The following is a 10,162-nucleotide window of genomic DNA, read 5'->3' on the forward strand; positions in this document are numbered from 1 at the left end:
GGTTCGCGTACGGTACTATATCGCGTGGCTACCGTGTGACCCCGCGCTGCACCCATTATAGCTTGTGGTGGTTTTGGTGGTGGTGGTGGTGTGGTGAGGGAGAGAGCGAGAGGGAGAAAGGGAGAGAAGAAGAGGAAGAATAAGAATAAGAAGAATAAGACGAGGAGACAGAACTCATCAAAATATCTACAAAAGGAGGAATAACAAAGATAACAACGATAAAACCAAAACAATTGAAGTAGAAGAAGAACAAAGAGTAGAAGGAAAAGGAGAAGAAGGAGGAGAAGAAGAAGAAGAACAGGGACGAGAACAATAAGTAGATGATAAAGAAGGAAAGTAACAATAACCAAAACAATATTAAACCGAGGCAAATGAAATAGAAGACGAGGAGGAACAATAATAATAATAATAATAAGAAGAAGGAAAAAAAGATAAACGGAATAACAAGAACAAAAAAAATAAAAAAAATAAAACAGAGAGAATTGAAGTAGAAGATTAAGAAGAAGAAGAAGAAGAAAAAGAAGAAGAAGAAGAAGAAGAAGAAGAAGAAGAAGAAGAAGAAGAAATAGGACAACAGCAGATAAAGAGAGAGATAAATTAGAAGAAAAAGAAGCAGAAGAAAAATAAGAAATAGACGGAAAACGACAACAACAACAAGAACAACAACAAAAACAAACACAAAAAAGACAAATTAAGGAAAAAAACGACAAAAATAAGAGAAAAAATACGATAGGAGAGAGAGAGAGAGAGAGAGAGAGAGAGAGAGAGAGAGAGAGAGAGAGAGAGAGAGAGAGAGAGAGAGAGAGAGAGTCTGGTGGAGCTAAAAAAGGCAAGATGACGATGATTATGACCTCCTGTTGTTGTTGCTTTTTCTCTCGAACGGGGCACTATGGCGGTTTTAAAATTTTGTCTGAGACTTTATTTTCTTTTATATGTGTGTGTGTGTGTGTGTGTGTGTGTGTGTGTGTGTGTGTGAGAGAGAGAGAGAGAGAGAGAGAGAGAGAGAGAGAGAGAGAGAGAGAGAGAGAGAGAGAGAGAGAGAGAGAGAGAGAGAGAGAGAGAGAGAGAGAGAGAGAGAGAGAGAGAGAGAGAGAGAGAGAGAGAGAGAGAGAGAGAGAGAGAGAGAGAGAGAGAGAGAGAGAGAGAGAGCGGTTAGATAATGAAAAAAAATATATTAGAAAGAAATAAGCCATAGAAAGGTAGAGAAATGAAGGTAATGAAGAGAGAGAGAGAGAGAGAGAGAGAGAGAGAGAGAGAGAGATTCATTATTCCATAGTTATGATGTTTATATAATGTTTTTTGTTCTTATTCCCTTTTCATCATCTTTATCCGCCTCCCACATTCATCATTTTCACTTCTCTTGTCGCTTCAATTTTGTCTTATTCAGCCATGTATCGGAGGTGAGCGCCGAGGCCACGTGCAGCCTATAATGTATGCTCCAAACTTAATTTATTTGCCTATTTAATCGCCACCACCACCACCAGTAACACCACCACCACCACCTGTAACACTACCACCCTCATCGTCGTTCTTTCTCTATCTTCTTTTTCAACAATACGTGTCCCCTTTCCCCCTCTATTCAGTGCTGCCTTATTCACGGCCACCACAACCAGTAACACCACCACTACACCCTCTCCACAGTTCTTACTCTGTTACCAACTTTTTCAACAATATATTTCCCATTTCCTTCCTCTATTCATAGCTACCCTGTTCATCAATCACCACCACCACCAACACCCTCACCACCGTTCTTACTCTATCATTATCTTTTTCAACAATACTTTTCCCATTTCCTTCTCTATTCATTGCTGCCTTATTCCCCTCCCCCCTCTACCACTACCAACAACTTCTCCATCGTTCTTCCTCTCTTATCATTATATTATATATACCCCACCTTCGTGGTGCAATGGTTACCGTGCCTACCTACGAATTCGTGGGTCCGGGTTCGAACCAACAGTTGCACACCGACTGATCGGGTCGGTGTGCAGCTCAGCCAGCTATTCATTCTCCATTTTTGGCTGGGGGATAAATGAGTACCTGGGGACACCTGGGGAAGGTAAACTGTGGTAACCCGGATGTCACACTGACCCTGTGTCCCGGGGTGATGGGTTCTTCCCATTACAAACTCAAAGGCCAATGTGACGGGGATGACCACCGGAGCCACGCGCAGCTCAAGCGAAGGCTCCCAGCCATATCTTTGCTTACTTATCAGGATTTCTTGGGGGGGGGGGGTAGGGGGGGCATTAGTTCTCCAATGTTTTCTATATCGGCCTCATAATATCCCTAAAAGTGCTTATTAATAAAAAAAATTCTACCACCTGCGCATGTTTGCTTTGCTCGCCCCCCCCTCCCCCACCAAACTCATGAACCTATGATGCCCTTTTGCCCCCCAAAATCTGCCCAAATTACGGGCCTAAAATGTGTGCTGGGGCGCCGAAATGTTTGAGAATATGACCCCTTAATCTCACAGTCCAACAGTCATTCTTGGGGAGGGGTTATGCGGGGTTGGAATGGGTTTATGTGGGGTTGGGAAGAGGCTATATGTAGGGTGGTGGAGGGTTTGGGAGGCTTACATGGGGTTGTGGGGTGTTAGAGAAGGTTACGTGGGATTGTGGGGTGTTAGGGAGTTACGTGGGGTTGTGGGGGGTTGGGGAGAGTTATGTGGGGTTGTGGGGGGTTAAGTAGAGTTACGTGGAGTTGTGGGAGGCTTGGGAAGGGTTACGTAGGGTTGTGGGGGGTTGGGTAGGGTTACGTGGGGTTGTGGGGATTAAGCAGAGTTACGTGGGGCTGTGGGGATTAGGGAGTTTTATGTGGGGTTGGGGAGGGTTGCTTGGGGTTGGAGAGGGGTTATGTTGTGTTGGGAAGGGGTTATGTGGGGTTACAAAGAAGTTATTTGGGGTTGGGGAAGGGTTATGTGAGATTGGGAGGGGTTGGGATTGTGGTGGGTTGGGAAGGGGTTAAGTGGGGCTGTGGGGGGGTTGGGATGGGTTATGTAGGGTTGTTGGGGGTTGGGGAAAAGTTATGTGGGGTTGGGAGGGGTTGGGGTGGTGGGGAGGGATTAGTTGGGTTAGGGGAGGGGTTATATATGAAACTGTGGGGTTTGGGGAGGTTCTATATGACTTATGTGGGGTAGGGGAGGGGTTATGTAGGGGTTGGGGAGGTTCGAGAGGAGTTATGTGGGGTTGAAGGGGAGTTATACGGGGTTGAGAGGTTATGATCGGCTTATGGAAGGTTTTCAGCAGCGACCCCTGGCATCAAGCATGGAATCGGCGTTTATGTTCATTATAGTTGTTGTGGGCAGTAAAATATAATAATAGCAATGTGCGTAGGTGTGCTTTGAGGGGTTATGTGGGGTTTGGGGGGCTATGTGGAGTTGAAGGGGGGTTATGAGGGGTTGGGAAGTGCCTACACCGACGACTCGAGGCAACTTAGAGCACTGTGAAAGACCCCATTACCCCACTGCGCCCGGTAGGTGCTGCCCCCTGTGGACAAACACGCGGGGAAAGACGGAGGTAGGCGAGAACGCTTTGTACGAATTAACGTACGAGGTGACATGGAGTAACCGCATCATCTATTTCCTTCGCGCAGGCCTGGGGGGTTCCCTGCTGTTTCTTGTTCGTTATGGGCGTGATATAGTGGTTTCCTTAGACTTGAGGAAGCTGCGGGCATAGGAGAGTGGGTGGTTGGTCTTCCCCGAGCCATAGAATAAATACGTAGAATATTTTGACATGTGCAATGCGTCCCCGCGCCTCCGAGATGGCCCGCCCACCGCCTCCGTGCAGCTAGCGGGTTGGGGCTTATTCAGTGGCGGATCTAGAAATTTTTTTTGGGGGGGAGCACTAGTCAATCGGCTCGCAACCAAAATTTCTCGGTTGAATAGAGATTTTGGGTTCTATTCCCGGGCAGAGTGAGAGTTGAAATGGGCTTTCTCTCTTTACACCCCAGCCCCTGCGCCTCCCTAGCTGAGTGGTTGCTGTGACCGCCTACCTCTCCACGGGGCACCGGTTCGAGTCCGATTAGAGTTCAAGTCCGATTAGGTGCCTTCGGCACAGCCCACCCAGCTATTGCTCCTGTTCATCCTTCCTTTCGGGGTGGTCGATAAAGCGGTACCTGGGGAAACTTGGGGAAGGTAAATTGTGGGAATCCTGACGGCATGGGGCCAAGTGTCCCCGGGCTAGTGGATACGAATCCACCACAGGCTCAAAAAGTCAAGGAGGTGGAAATGACCACGGATGCAACGCGCAGCAATATCTCATGTTCCCCACTTTACCTACGAGTATTACTTAATTAGGAAGACATTGTAGGCTAGTTTCTGGGTTACTAATTTTTCCCATCCCAGCCTGTCCTCCATATTGTACTTCTAAAATGTTAGGTTACAAGAGGAGCTTCATTACCTTTATTTGTGAGATGAATGTGGAAGAGAGGCTGGAGGAGGAGAAAATATTTGCTCTTGAGTTTACTTACACTTGATGATGACATTTGAGAAGCACATCCGTTCCATGTCTTCCACTTGCACAGAAGACAGGCTTACTTTGTTAGGCCTTTAAAATATTTGCTTGTGACTCAACTGTAATCAAATCTTTTTATGCATTCATTTTCCCCCACTTTGAGTATTGTGCTCCTGTTTGGATGTCTGTTGCCAATTGCAATTTAAAGTTACTTGACAGAACTATCAATTCAATTAAATTTGTTTCTCTGGCACTTAATAATTCTTGATCTTGATCATCGGCGTCAAGTTGGTGCCCTTAGCATTTTATTTAAAGTTTTTTAAGAATAATCGGCATCCCTTACTTTTTTTTTTTACAGAAAGGAGTCAGTTCAAGAGCATAAAAAAAGGAAACAATAATGAAAAAAAAAAAAAAAGCCCGCTACTCACTGCTCCTAAAGAGTTAGAGGAGTGGCCGAAAGATAGGTCAATTTCGGGAGGAGAGGTGTCCTGATACCCTCCTCTTGAAAGAGTTCAAGTCGTAGGCAGGAGGAAATACAGATGAAGGAAGATTGTTCCAGATTTTACCAGCGTGAGGGATAAAAGAGTGAAGATGCTGGTTAACTCGTGCGTAAGGGATTTGGACAGTAAAGGGATGAGCTTGAGTAGAAAGTCGCGTGTGGCGAGGCCACGGGAGGTGGGGGAGGCATGCAGTTAGCAAGTTCAGAAGAGCAGTCAACGTGAAAATATCGATAGAAGATAGAAAGAGAGGCAACATGGCGGCGGAATTTAAAAGGTAGAAGACTATCAGTAAGAGGAGGAGAGCTGATGAGACGAAGAGCCTTAGACTCCACTCTGTCCAAGAGAGCTGTGTGAGTGGAGCCCCCCCATACGTGGGATGCATACTCCATAAAACGATACATAACGCCCAACTTCGAGGAAGCTGATTTAGTGAAAGAGGAGATGTGAAGTTTCCAGTTGAGATTTTGAGATAAGGATAGACCGAGGATGTTTAGTGTTTCTTCTTTTCTTCCTTGTTTTCATTCACTTCAACTTATGTTTTACTTTTTCTCCTCCTCTTCGCCTTCTTGCTGTCTCTTTTTCCTTTACTTCTTCTTAACTTACTTTACATCTTTCTTCGTCCTTATGTTCATCCCCTTATGCTTTCCTCTCTTTCTCCTCCTCCTCCTCTTTATTTTTTTCCATTTTCACTCTTCTTTTTCCTCTGCATATCCTCTTTATCTCTTTCTTTTCCAATATTTTAATTTTTTTCGTCTTCTACTTCTCTCCTCCTCCTTCTCTTCCTCTTCCTCCTCCTCCTCCTCCGCCTCCTCCTCCTCCTCCTCCACTCTTCACATTAATTGGCTCTTCCCTTCAGCTAAAATATTACATCTTTCCTTAATACTTATCGTCATGAATATTCCACATTTTATAGGGTGGACTAACACCTCCTCACTCTTATCTCCAACTCCACATCAGCATCCACCCCTTCTTCTCTTCTTCATCTTCTTTCTTTCCTCTTATTCTTCGACTTCTCCTCCTCCTCCTCCTCCTCCTGTTTCCATGTTTCCCTTTCTCTCATTATTATTATTATCGTTTGCATATTCCTCCTTCTCTCCTTACTCATCCACTTCCTCTTCCTCCTCCTCCTCCTCTCCAGATCCTTCTCTTCGGCCCATATTCACCCACATTTGATAAGGGGTTCGTATCTAACTAACTAATCAACCATCTAACTATCTATCTAGCTAACTAACTGCTTGACTGTCCACTAAACTAACTATTAAGCTACCTAATTTAAGAACTGTCTAGCTATGGAACTTGCTGTCTAATTTCCTCCCTCTCTCCCGCACTCTGAAATCAATATATATTCATAATTTTCGCGAAGAGAGACGAAAGTATATATATGTAAAAGAAAATGTTCGAGGTGTCTGTGTGTGTGTGTGTGAGAGAGAGAGAGAGAGAGAGAGAGAGAGAGAGAGAGAGAGAGAGAGAGAGAGAGAGAGAGAGAGAGAGAGAGAGAGAGAGAGAGAGAGAGAGAGAGAGAGAGAGAGAGAGAGAGAGAGAAGAATGAAAAGAAAGTGAGAAATAGAATGAAATATAGAAGAGAAAAATAAATAAACAGACGACCCTTCATAAGTGGGACGCCAATGGAAATGTTAGGAAACTTTAGTGGGCCGCCGCCGTCATATGAATGTAATGAACCTGAAAGGTATTAATTGGTGAACTAATTCTTATTAAATAAAAGCAAACAGTCAATCAATCAGAAAAGGAAAATATAATAAAAAGGAAATATCGAAAGTAAGATGAGAGGGAAACGGACGCTGCGCCGCGAGCCGTCGCGAGGATTCCCTTGAATGCTTGTGTGCGTCCCTGAGGCCCGTCGGCCTTCCATCCCAGAACCGATATACGCGGTGATCAGCGACTTTTCGGTACTTATGATTGATTTCATAATCTAGTCTGGTAGTTTTAAGAAGCGAGTTCTTGCATTCGCCCTCCTCGCCTCGGCGGGGCGGGGCAGCGCCAGCGAGCCCAAGGTCTCCCTGGCGAGCGTGGCAGGAGTGGAGGGTTCCCGGCAGGGCACCAATGCGTCCCCCGGGGCCCCGAAGGAGGTGCCCGAGATCTTCCGGCTACAAAGCCGAGCAGTGGGGTTCCATAGCCGTGGTAGGCGATATGCCTAAGAGAGCAAACTCCGAACAACAAACCCGGGCAGGTGGAGGTCGTTAGCCGTGGTAGGCATTTCACCTAGGAGAGCAAACTCTAAACAAACCCGGGCAGGTGGGACTCGTTAGCTATGGTAGGCAATTCACCTAGGAGAGCAAACTCCGAACAACAAACCCGGCCAGGTGGAGGTCGTTAGCCGTGGTAGGCAGTTCACCTAGGAGAGCAAACTCCGAACAACAAACCCGGCCAGGTGGAGGTCGTTAGCCGTGGTAGGCAGTTCACCTAGGAGAGCAAACTCCGAACAACAAACCCGGCCAGGTGGAGGTCGTCAGCCGTGGTAGGCAGTTCACCTAGGAGAGCAAACTCCAAACAACAAACCCGGCCAGGTGGAGGTCGTTAGCCGTGGTAGGCAGTTCGCCTAGGAGAGAAAACTCCGAACAACAAACCCGGCCAGGTGGAGGTCGTTAGCCGTGGTAGGCAGTTCGCCTAGGAGAGTAAACTCCGAACAACAAACCCGGCCAGGTGGAGGTCGTTAGCCATGGTAGGCAGTTCACCTAGGAGAGCAAACTCCAAACAACAAACCCGGCCAGGTGGAGGTCGTTAGCCGTGGTAGGCAGTTCACCTAGGAGAGCAAACTCCAAACAACAAACCCGGCCAGGTGGAGGTCGTCAGCCGTGGTAGGCAGTTCGCCTAGGAGAGCAAACTCCAAACAACAAACCCGGCCAGGTGGAGGTCGTTAGCCATGGTAGGCAGTTCACCTAGGAGAGCAAACTCCAAACAACAAACCCGGCCAGGTGGAGGTCGTTAGCCGTGGTAGGCAGTTCACCTAGGAGAGCAAACTCCAAACAACAAACCCGGCCAGGTGGAGGTCGTTAGCCATGGTAGGCAGTTCGCCTAGGAGAGCAAACTCCAAACAACAAACCCGGCCAGGTGGAGGTCGTTAGCCATGGTAGGCAGTTCACCTAGGAGAGCAAACTCCAAACAACAAACCCGGCCAGGTGGAGGTCGTTAGCCGTGGTAGGCAGTTCACCTGGAGAGCAAACTCCAAACAACAAACCCGGCCAGGTGGAGGTCGTTAGCCGTGGTAGGCAGTTCGCCTAGGAGAGTAAACTCCGAACAACAAACCCGGCCAGGTGGAGGTCGTTAGCCATGGTAGGCAATTCACCTAGGAGAGCAAACTCCAAACAACAAACCCGGCCAAGTGGAGGTCGTTAGCCATGGTAGGCAGTTCACCTAGGAGAGCAAACTCCAAACAACAAACCCGGCCAGGTGGAGGTCGTTAGCCATGGTAGGCAATTCACCTAGGAGAGCAAACTCCAAACAACAAACCCGGCCAAGTGGAGGTCGTTAGCCGTGGTAGGCAGTTCACCTAGGAGAGCAAACTCCAAACAACAAACCCGGCCAGGTGGAGGTCGTCAGCCGTGGTAGGCAGTTCACCTAGGAGAGCAAACTCCGAACAACAAACCCGGCCAGGTGGAGGTCGTTAGCCGTGGTAGGCAGTTCACCTAGGAGAGCAAACTCCGAACAACAAACCCGGCCAGGTGGAGGTCGTCAGCCGTGGTAGGCAGTTCACCTAGGAGAGCAAACTCCAAACAACAAACCCGGCCAGGTGGAGGTCGTTAGCCGTGGTAGGCAGTTCACCTAGGAGAGCAAACTCCAAACAACAAACCCGGCCAGGTGGAGGTCGTTAGCCGTGGTAGGCAGTTCGCCTAGGAGAGTAAACTCCGAACAACAAACCCGGCCAGGTGGAGGTCGTTAGCCATGGTAGGCAGTTCGCCTAGGAGAGCAAACTCCGAAAAACAAACCCGGGCTTGTGGTGCCCGTTAAGTGTCGTAGACAATCCACGTTTTGGGAACAACAAAGAAAATGAAAATGAAAAAGAACAACAGAAAAGAGGAAAATATAGAAACGAAACATCGAGAAAAAAACACACACATCATCCACCATTAGGCCCTAACTAACATCATCAAAATTATGGGTGGGTCTTTTCTGGGGAGAAAGAGGCTTATCCACACCAAAGAACATCAAAAAGGGATGATATAGAAAAGAACACCGAAAAATATAGAAAAGAAAAAAAAGATCAGAACAAAACATCGAAAAAGAAAAGTAACAGCAATAATTGAAAAAACATCAATAAAAGAAAACTACAAAGAAACATCATCCACCTTTCGGCCCTGACTAACATCACCAAAATTATGGGTGGGTCTTTTCTGGGGAGAAAAAGGCTCATCCAGACCAAAGAACATCAAAAGGGATGGTATAGAAAAGAACACCGAAAAATATAGAAAAGAAAAAGAACAGAAAAAACCTCGAAAAAGAAAAGTAACAGCAATAAAAGAACAACACCACGAAAAGAAAAATACAAAGAAACATCATCCGCCTTTCGGCCCTGACTAACATCACCAAAATTATGGGTGGGTCTCTTCTGGGAGGAAAGAGGCTCATTCAGACCATCAAAGAACATCAACAAAAGGATGACATTGAAAAGAACATCAAGAAAGAAAGAAAAAGAGAAAAAGAACAGAAAAAATATAGAAAAAGAAAAATATCAAGAAAAAAAAAAAACAAGAAAAATACAAGGAACATCATCCACCTTTTGGCCCTCAGTAACATCACCAAAATTATGGGTGGGTCTCTTCTGGGAGGAAAGCGGCGCACCCAGACCATCGAAGAACATCAACAAAAGGATGATAGAGAAAAGAACATCAAGAAAGAAAGAAAAAGAGAAAAAAAACAGAAAAAAATACCGAAAAAGAAAAAGAAAGAAAAAGAAAGACCTATAATTGTAAATATTCTTCAACTTATTAATCTAATAATCAAATTAATTTCTCCAAATAAATTTAAAGTAAGGGGAGCAGCCATATTTCCCACTCTAAATAAAAATCACCACTTGATTCTGTTATTATTATTATTATTATTATTATTATTATTATTATTATTATTATTAATATTATTATTATTATTATTATTATTATTATTATTATTATTATTATTATTATTATTATCATTAATTCCGTTATTAAAAATTATAATATTTCTTTTTGGGGGAGCACGTGACCAGGTGCCCTCCTCTGG

General features: G+C 45.6%; 2 long non-coding RNA genes across 61 annotated transcripts; one reads left to right on the forward strand and one right to left on the reverse strand.

The window, feature by feature from the left end:
* Positions 1–7,222: 7,222 nt before the first annotated feature.
* On the reverse strand, positions 7,223–8,781 carry LOC126995386 (uncharacterized). 11 transcript variants are annotated; one of them, XR_007750281.1, is made up of 6 exons: positions 8,661–8,781; positions 8,525–8,592; positions 7,846–7,981; positions 7,642–7,709; positions 7,438–7,505; positions 7,247–7,369 (listed from the first exon to the last, which is right to left on the reverse strand). It is a non-coding gene; the product is annotated as an uncharacterized LOC126995386 (long non-coding RNA). The 11 variants fall into 11 exon arrangements; XR_007750276.1 differs by having other exon boundaries at positions 7,438–7,573; XR_007750284.1 differs by having other exon boundaries at positions 7,642–7,777.
* Positions 7,231–9,891, forward strand: LOC126995385 (uncharacterized). 50 transcript variants are annotated; one of them, XR_007750241.1, is made up of 8 exons: positions 7,275–7,405; positions 7,542–7,745; positions 7,814–7,949; positions 8,018–8,085; positions 8,153–8,226; positions 8,431–8,492; positions 8,561–8,628; positions 8,697–9,891. It is a non-coding gene; the product is annotated as an uncharacterized LOC126995385 (long non-coding RNA). The 50 variants fall into 50 exon arrangements; XR_007750243.1 differs by lacking the exons at positions 8,153–8,226; positions 8,431–8,492 and adding an exon at positions 8,295–8,356 and having other exon boundaries at positions 8,018–8,091; XR_007750228.1 differs by lacking the exon at positions 8,431–8,492 and having other exon boundaries at positions 8,153–8,220; positions 8,493–8,628.
* Positions 9,892–10,162: the final 271 nt, after the last annotated feature.

The sequence above is a fragment of the Eriocheir sinensis genome, chromosome 8 (genome assembly GCF_024679095.1).
Source record: "Eriocheir sinensis breed Jianghai 21 chromosome 8, ASM2467909v1, whole genome shotgun sequence".
Lineage (NCBI taxonomy): Eukaryota > Metazoa > Arthropoda > Malacostraca > Decapoda > Varunidae > Eriocheir > Eriocheir sinensis.